General features: G+C 35.6%; 1 pseudogene; it reads right to left on the bottom strand.

The window, feature by feature from the left end:
- Positions 1-3,161: 3,161 nt before the first annotated feature.
- LOC108296057 lies at positions 3,162-9,345 on the bottom strand (annotated as a pseudogene).

The raw sequence follows: 9,345 nt of genomic DNA, 5'->3' as shown, positions 1-9,345 counted from the left end.
AGAAACCACACAAATAAAGTCTAACTCCTTTTCTATATGGCATTTCCCCAAATGTTTCGATTTATCTGTCATTTCTGTTTCACGTTTTGTTTCTCTGGACCTCAGTGGAAATGATTGTCATGGATGCAATTTATTATAAAAACTCCCTATAAGGATAGGTATATCTGTTATAAGGATTATTAATTATGAGTTGAAATGAATTCAGTAATCTACATGTGATACCATGAATATATGTCCTTGTTCTATTGTTATGAGAGTCACTGCCAATCTTATAATTTCTACTATTACATAGAATATAACATGTAGTAAAAGTTTTGAGCATTGATGTTCAATTTTATTTTTTACTTTTTTAGAGATGGGTCTTGCTATATTGCCCAGGCTGGCCTTGACTCTTGGGCTCCAGTGATTCTTCTGCCTTAGCCTCCAAAATATGATGTTCAGTTTTATTCCCTAGATTTAGTTTACCATTCCTTGTTGTACCTGACTGTTCTTATATTTAAATATTTATGTTCTATTACAATAAAACCTCTTTTTGAGTAATTTCCATTAATCAACTTTTGAGTGAGGATATAGAAATAGATATCAACAAATAGAACTCTACTATTTTCTGGTTATTCTCTATGTCATAAAATATATATAATAAAAAACTTTATAAAAATTAGCTTTATTAAAATGAGCTATGTGGAGAAATTACAACCCTTGTGCCAATTGGTGAGAATGAAAAATGGTGCCACCATGGTGAAAAACAGTATAGCAGTTTGTCAAAAAATTAAAATTAGAATTACCATGTGATCTAGCAATTCGACTTCTGGGTATATACCCAAAAGAACTGAAAGCAGGAACTCAGACAGATATTTATATACCCGCATTTATAGCCGTATTAGTCAACATAGCCAAAAGGGGAAAGCAACTCAAGTACCTATCAACAGATGAATAGATAAACCAAATGTGGTATATACATACAATACAATATTATTCAGTCTTAAAAAGGGAGGAAATTCTGACACATGCTACAACATGGATGAAACCTAAAGACATTATGCTAAGTGAAATAAGTCACAAAGAAAAAAACGCTCTATGATTTCACTTATATGAGGTAGAGTATTCAAAATCATAGACAGAAAATACTATAGTGGTTGCCAGGGGCTGGTGGGGACAGAATATGGAATATGGGTAGTTATTGTTTAAAGGGTATGGAGTTTCGGATTCAGGAGATGAAAAAGTCCTGGAGATAGATGTACAATGTGAAGGTACTTAATGTCACTGGCTGTACACTTAACGGTTAAACTGACAAATTTTATGTATATTTTATTACACATAAAAAAAAATCCAAAATGCATTCTCCTTAAAAATGGTTTATATTAGAAAAATAAATTTCTTAGAATTGCAAAATAGGAGAGATGTTAGTTTAATATGTCTTGTTCTAAATGAATCATTAATATATTTTTGTTATTCTCAAGGTAACGGATAATAGCTTAGTTATAGTAATTACCAGTATAAAATTGTATGCCAGCATACCACTATAAATACTAGTTAAAACCAAATCTACAATTATAAAATTAATTAAATCAATTGACCTCTCATTTTAAAAATTGACTATTTTAATTTCTGGAATTCTGATTTCTCTTCTATGTCTTCATAATTCACCAAACTACACTGACATTAGCTTTGACATACACATTTGCTTCCAGTAATCTGATCAGTCTTTTGTTTGTACCTTTAGCAATGAATTAATTTTCAGTGAGAAAAGTATTGTCTTAAGCTTTCAATATCCTTTATCAGTATTTCGCTTCCATTTATGCTTGTTATGATAATTATTCACATTAGGAGAGAAAACTGAAGTCAGAACTTGGCAAACCAGATTTATTTCTGTTAACATTTTATTATGGCAAAAATACATGGAGTTACTGTAGGTTTTAATAAGAAACATGATAAATATATTTTAAGCTATTGTATCTTCTACATGTATAATATGTTAGTAGAAGAAAGCAATGGATAAAGTAGGATGGTAAGGTTGTTAAATTATTATATGTAAATGAATCACTCAACAACCAAAAGAATCAACTAGTAATGTAAATGCATGCCACTTCTTCAGCACAACGATGACTTCTTTTTTTTTTTTTTTTTTTTGTTTTTTGTTTTTGGAGACGGAGTTTCACTCTTGTTACCCAGGCTGGAGTGCAATGGCGCGATCTCGGCTCACCGCAACCTCTGCCTCCTGGGTTCAGGCAATTCTCCTGCCCCAGCCTCCTGAGTCGCTGGGATTACAGGCACGCGCCACCATGCCCAGCTAATTTTTTTGTATTTTTAGTAGAGACGGGGTTTCACCATGTTGACCAGGATGGTCTTGATCTCTTGACCTCGTGATCCACCCGCCTCGGCCTCCCACAGTGCTGGGATTACAGGCTTGAGCCACCGCGCCCGGCCTACAACGATGACTTCTAAAGGTGATATGGTAAAATGTGTGGTATAGTTTTTATACCCTCAAGAATAAAATATAATTAGACTAATATTATGCAAGAAAAAAGTACTAAACAAGAAAACTTTGGAAATGATTACAAAATGTGCTATTTTGAAATCTAAGCTGTAAGTGCTTTAGGATTTAAGAGAACAGTAGATAATACTGATAGTTGGGATAATTATGAAAAAAAATTCAAGTAAAAGAAAATTAGCTGCACCTAATAAGTATCTAGGGTTTGATTTGCAAAGGAAGTAAGAAGGATGCTTTCACAGTAGGAAAAACATGAGTACAGAAACATGCTAAGAAAACGGAAAATCTGGTTATAATTTTAGAATAAATATTATAGATTTCCTTATGCCTGTGTGGTAATAAAAAATTTAAAACTAGAATTGCCAACCTCAGATCCCAATTTAAAGTGTTAGGGTGTGAGAGTTTCAGTGAGCCTCCTTTAACTAGTGTGTGTGTGTGTGTGTGTGTGTGTGTGTGTGAAAGAAAGAGTGTGCGAGAGAGAGAGAGAGTGAGAGAGAGATTGGAGAAAATTTCTGGCTTTTCTAAAAGTCTAAGTTACAGTGAATTGTACAAACATTGATGTAAAGTTTGACAAACCTTGAAGATGTTATAATTACAGTTTTTGGTGAATTGGAAGGTCAATTCTGGGGGCTTGTTCAGTGATGAAAATATTTAGGCAACAAAAACAAAATAGCTCTTTGTCAAACAAATTTTATTTGTGGAAGATTACAATTGTTCTCTACAGTAACGGCAAAAATAGGGCAACTTGCAGAGAAGTTAGTAAATTAAGTAAACATTTTGTCTTTGGCACAGCTTATCATTTGCATCTCTTGATTAAGAAGACTCTTGCAACCAACCTTTTAAAGGCTTCCTTTACCTCTTTGTTCCTAAGTGTATATATAAGGGGATTCAGCATGGGTGCAATGATTCCATAGAAGAGAGAAACCGTCTTTCCCCGGTCCTTGGAGCTGGGTGAAGGTGGTTGCAGGTACATGGAGGTAGCTGTACCATAAAAAAGTGACACCACAATTAGATGGGAGCCACATGTCCCAAATGCTTTTTGTCTACCTTCAGCAGACTGTATTCTCATCACTGCTCGGCCTATAAAAGCATATGATGTAAGGATGAGTGTCAGGGGTATTAGATGGAATAGCACACTGACGAGGAATAGTTCGCCCTCATTTGCTGTTGTGTCAACACAGGACAACTTGAGCAGTGCAGGGACTTCACAGAGAAAGTGATCTATTACATAGGGGTCACAGAGTGGCAGCTGGAGAGTCAGGGTAGACAGCCACACTGAGTTACCAAAACCAGTAATCCAGCATGCAGCTGCCAACTGGAGGCAGAGCGTCTCGTGCATGAGAACCTAGTAGTGGAGAGGCCGACAAATAGCTAGAAACCTATCAAGGGACCTGACGGCCAGGAGAAGACATTCCGTAGCCCCCAAGGCCAGAAATATGAAAAGCTGGGCCACACAGCCCCCATAACTGATGACTTTCCTGATGCTGCATAAATTTACTAGCATTTGTGGAACTGTACATGTGGTGTAGCAAAGATCCAGGAGTGATAGATTGGTAAGAAAAAAATACATGGGGGCATCAAGTTTGGAGTCCAAGCGTGACACTAGAATAATGGTCAGATTGCCGAAGATGGTCACAATGTAAGAAATCAAGAAGATCACAAAGAGTGGAAATTCTAGCCAAGGTCGATCTGAGAAACCCAGCAGGATAACTCCTGTATGATACTCTCATTTACCCAATTCATGATTAATATTTCAATTCTTGGTTTCCTGCAACAGAAAAATTCAGGAAATTAATTAACATATGTTTGTTAACTATTTCAGTTACTTATAGTCATTTTACTACCTGTTTTGAAGATATTTACAGAACCGATATTGCTTGTTTTATAATATGAAAAATATACAGTTGAAAGTGCTCATAATTACGAAGTATTTCTAAAATTTAATCTTTCTATGTCTGTATCACTGCAAAAGTGAAAGCTAAAATTTAAAAAGTAGATTCCTGATTTAAACAACTTTCACAAAATGTGTTCTTTAATTTTTTGTAATTTGGTTAATCTTGTAGTACTTTCCACATAGATAGCTATTATTAGATTTGGTCATAATCTCAACACGTTATTGTTTTAACTCTAATTTCTCAATGTTAAGGAGACTGCTTTGTCATTTAAAATAGTTTGTTAGTTTCTTAAATTTTTTTTTTATTTCAATAGGTTTTGGGGGAACAGATGGTGTTTGGTTACTTGAATAAGTTCTCTAGCAGTGATTTCTCAGATTTTGGTACACCCATTACTAGTCGTGTACACTGTACTCAATGTGTAGTCTTTTATCCTTCAGCTCCCTCCTACCCTTTCCCCCAAGTCCCCAAAGTCCACTGTATCGTTCCTATGCCTTTGCATCCTCATAGCTTAGTTCCCACTTATGAGTGAGAAAATACGATGTGAAACAGTTAAAATTATTTAGGCCACCTCAAAAATTCTGTGTATAAGCCCTAGCAAGCTATTAGACACATTTCAAAGAAATATATTTTGCCTTTTAGGACCATATCAAATTGGAATGAAAAGACATTAGTAGCATGAAATTTGGAGGCAGACAAGTCTGGGTCCACATCCCTACCACATAAGTCATTAGTTACATCCTCCTGGGAATATTTCTCACTCTCTGTTAGCTTTAAGCTTCTCATCCATAAAATGAGTATAATAATGCTTTCCTGGGATAGTGGTACAAAGCATAGACAAAAGGAACTGTAGTCATCCTCTGATGCTCAGAGGAAAATTATGTATAATTTTCAGAATTCTAAATGTCCTAGGGTTGCCAATAAAAAATGGCCCTGTGAGTTAAAATTTACCTTCTTATTCCCTCCAAAGCTCCAATACCAGCAACTTTGACAACAGAGGTAATAGTAACTATCTGATGTGAAGTATAAATGTCATCTTTAATGTAAACTGACTGGCATAATGCCACACAGCAATGTGAATGAAAGTATCATATGATACAGGAACTCTGAGACATTCAGGGCAGAGGCTGTTCAGAGCCCTAAATTTGCTAGGTACTAATATAAGTCAAAGCTACCAGTTGAAAATTTCCAAAGTCATCTATCTTGCTAATGCCAATCTCTATTATTTTATTATTATTTTGTTAGTGTAAAAATGTAAATTTAAGGATAGGATCATACATTTTAAATTATTATTAAATGTGTGTTTTAATTTTTCTCACTTATTCTACAGTTTTCAGTATGGAATGGGAGGGAACGCTTTTATAGTCTCTCAAGTCCCAATGCTACGCAGCTGTCAATAAAATTAAGTATGTGGTATAGATATAAATTCAGATATAGATATAAATGTACAAAAATACTCAAATCCTCAAGGAGAAAACCAAGTTTCTGAACACGTATTTAGCATGCTTTCATGTGTTTACGTAAGGGAATATAAGATATTGGTCAGTATTCATATATGTATAAAATTACCTGAAATTATACAAAAGTGTTAAAAGTTGTTACTTCTGGAGAATGGAAATTGAAAGAGAAAAATCAGATTTTAATATTTAACTTTATAATTGCTCTTTCTAATTTTTAATAAATACTATAATGCTTTTTATTAATAATAAAAATTATGTATTACGTAACAACTTTAAGTAAGAACACATTCATATTCTATGTTTTACTATAAAGACAAGCACTGCTTTAGACTTCAATACTGTAAAAATTCTTACATGAATTTAGGCTTTTACCTCTTAACAGATTTTTAAAACAGAATCTACATTAATCTACACGGACATTTTCTAAAGACTGGAACGCAGGGGCATTGGGCATTAGGCATCTTACTGACAAAAAACAAAACAAAACAAAACAGAGAGTTGCCATTCATTATAGGAATTCTGAAAAGCAGAACAAATGAAATCCATAGAAAGAGATTTCACAAGTTCACAATTTCCTTGAATGAACAAGTATTGGAAAATACCCTCTCTGTATAATTAGTGTGACTGCATGTATCAGTTTGCCCAGGACTGCGAGTTTACTCCTGCTGTTCCGACACAATTACTAATAGAATCCCTCAATCTTCAGAAGGGTTCCTGTTTGGGTGATAAGTTATAAGGGTTCATGTTTGGGTGATAAGTTATAAGGTCTCTCTAGCTGTAATATTGGAGATTGAAATAATTTTCAAATTATTGTCAAGAGATACCTCATCACTGAGGGCATTGCATATGCTTTCTCCTAACTGGGGCCAGTGGCCTTCCCTGACCAGCCCTGTATCTGGCATTTCTCTGCCAGAATTCTGCCAAAAACAAACTCTCCAAGAAGACTTGACCTTGACTAACGAAAATTATAGAAGGGAGGAATGCAATTAATTTCTTGCTCTTTCTCACTGAGGTTTAGCAATTATAAATGTATTAAATGCACTTCTGTTATACGTAATGTCCATGATCCACAGCAGTGAAGGCACGAAGAAGGGAAAATAAAATACAAGCATTGGAGAAGGCAGGGGGAATGGCAACAGAGGGCCAGAGGGCAGTGCAGAATGAAAGTGCTGGGGAGACTGCAGTGCAACTCATGCTTATATTCTGCTTCACTCACTTTTGGGGCAAAATTTCCCCATCTTTCAAACATCCAGTAACCTCAATACATGTCCACTCTTAAAAAGAAAACTTCTGTTAAAAAGTTGAAAAATTGGCTGGGTGTGGTGGCTCATGCCTGTAATCCCAGCACTTTGGCTGGCTGAGGCAAGTGGATCACCTGAGGTCAGGAGTTCAAGACCAGCCTGGCCAACATGGTGAAACCCCATCTCTATTAAAAATACAAAAATTAGCCTGTTGTGGTGGCACATGCCTGTAATCCCAGCTACCCGGGAGGCTGAGGCATGAGAATCACTTGAACCCGGGAGGTAGAGGTTATAGTGAGCCGAGATCATGCCACTGCACTCTAGCCTGGGCAATGGAGCGAGACTCCATCTTAAAAAAAAAAAAATGTTGAAATATTATTTTGCACCCAGAAGATTCAAATAATTAGAATTGTTATTATTATCACTATCATTGGATAGGAAGGACTTGCTAACAATGGAAACAAGTAGGAAACTTGTATCTCTGAAATCCTTGCAGATAGGCTAACTAATTATTTACCTGATTACACCTATGCTGATGGTGCCCAGTCATGGCTGAGGCCTCAAAAGGCCCCACAATGTATTCCTCTGGTCCCTAAAAGAATTCTGTTTACAGCATCTTCAGAGGATATCATTCTCATTTTGAGTAACAAGCTTTCCTTTGATCAACATAGAAACATATTTTAATAATGTGAGACAAAAGGGATCCAACAGCATAGCAACTATGTTACAACTGCAGGTAAGAAAAAATGAGTATTAGGCCAGGTGCAGTCTCTCTTGCCTGTAATCCCAGTATTTTTGGAAGCCGAGGCTGGCAGATCGTTTGAGTCCAGGAGTTTAGGACCAGCCCGGGCAACATGGCAAAACCCTGTCTCTACCAAAAATACAAAATAAGCTGGGTGTGGTGGCATGCACCTGTAGTTTCAACTACTCAGGAGGCTCACGTGGGAGGATAGTTTTAGCCCAGGAACTTGAGGCTGCAGTGAGACGTGATCGCATCACTGCACTCCAGTGTGGGCTGCAGAGACCCTGTCTCAAATAAACAAAACAAACAAAGCAAAAGCAAAAGTGAGTATTGTAATAAGCAACAGTTGAAAAGGGTTATTTGGATTTTTAGAATTTTTATCTATACATAACTCAGGATATTTCAGTTGTATTATCTGAATAAATACAATCACTATCCATTTGCTTGTATATTAGTTGGCACTGCATCCATCATCTGATCTATCTGTCTACATACTGAAGTTTTTCAGCACATGGCTGACAGAGGATTCACAGTGATGAGGTTCAGCAAAGTCTTGAAAACTTCATTTTAAGCTGTTTACTATGGAACGAGCATTGAGATAAGAAATATGACAAGAGCTGTAGTTTAGATGCTGCTACTAAGTCATTTCACAACTCGGCAATTTACTCAATGGTGTTGGGTAAATGCAGTTTACTCCATTTTAACACCAGAGTTTTCTGTTTTCCATTTGGCATAACAATTGTTTGCTTCTAAGTTTTCTGTAATTATCATACCTCTGAGAATATATAAAAAGCTTAAAAAATACTACAGTGAACCCATGTTCCTGCTGGAGTGTAAGCATAAATACTAGAGTAATTTTTTTCTCAGACAACATTGCAATTTGGCTTAGATGAGACAGAAAAGTTTGTCAATTTTTTTGCCTGTTTTCATAAAAGGTTAATTTTTCAGATAGAAATCTGAATTTAGAGGTTCAGAGAGATTATTTTCACAAGCTAGCACATAGCAGACAGAAATTTCAAATCCAAGACTGCTCTGCTCTAAAGTTTTAATTTGCAGTAGAGATAACAAAACATTGCAAATGGCAGTATAAAACAAATAAATGGAATTAAGAAGCTGAGGTTGAGTCAAATTTTTCTCAGTGAGATAATGATAAACAGTCCATAAGTACTCAAAACACCCAAATTTTAGCAGGTTTTATATAATAAATTTCAGAAATGTGTTCTACCTACCTCTAGGTTAAGCATTAGTGATAGGATGATTTGTGTGTCCAAGAACCTTTGAATTCATATAGGATGAACTGGAAGAATGCAGATTCAACAACCTCCTCGCAAGCTATTAATTGTAAAACTGATATGGTGAAGTTTGTTCACTTTTCTCGTTTCACTCTGTAAGTGGTAAATTATGAGCTCTCCATTCGGGTTTAATTTAGAAAATAGGAGAATAGGTATAAAGCATTACAGATGATCACACATGCTTATCTGATATTATATTACCAAGTATGAAGGTATTTATTGGTCTT

Source organism: Cebus imitator, unplaced genomic scaffold, assembly GCF_001604975.1.
Source record: "Cebus imitator isolate Cc_AM_T3 unplaced genomic scaffold, Cebus_imitator-1.0 Scaffold681, whole genome shotgun sequence".
NCBI classification, from domain to species: domain Eukaryota; kingdom Metazoa; phylum Chordata; class Mammalia; order Primates; family Cebidae; genus Cebus; species Cebus imitator.
The sequence above is the reverse complement of the archived record's forward strand: the minus strand, read 5'-3'. Positions and strand labels throughout refer to the sequence as shown.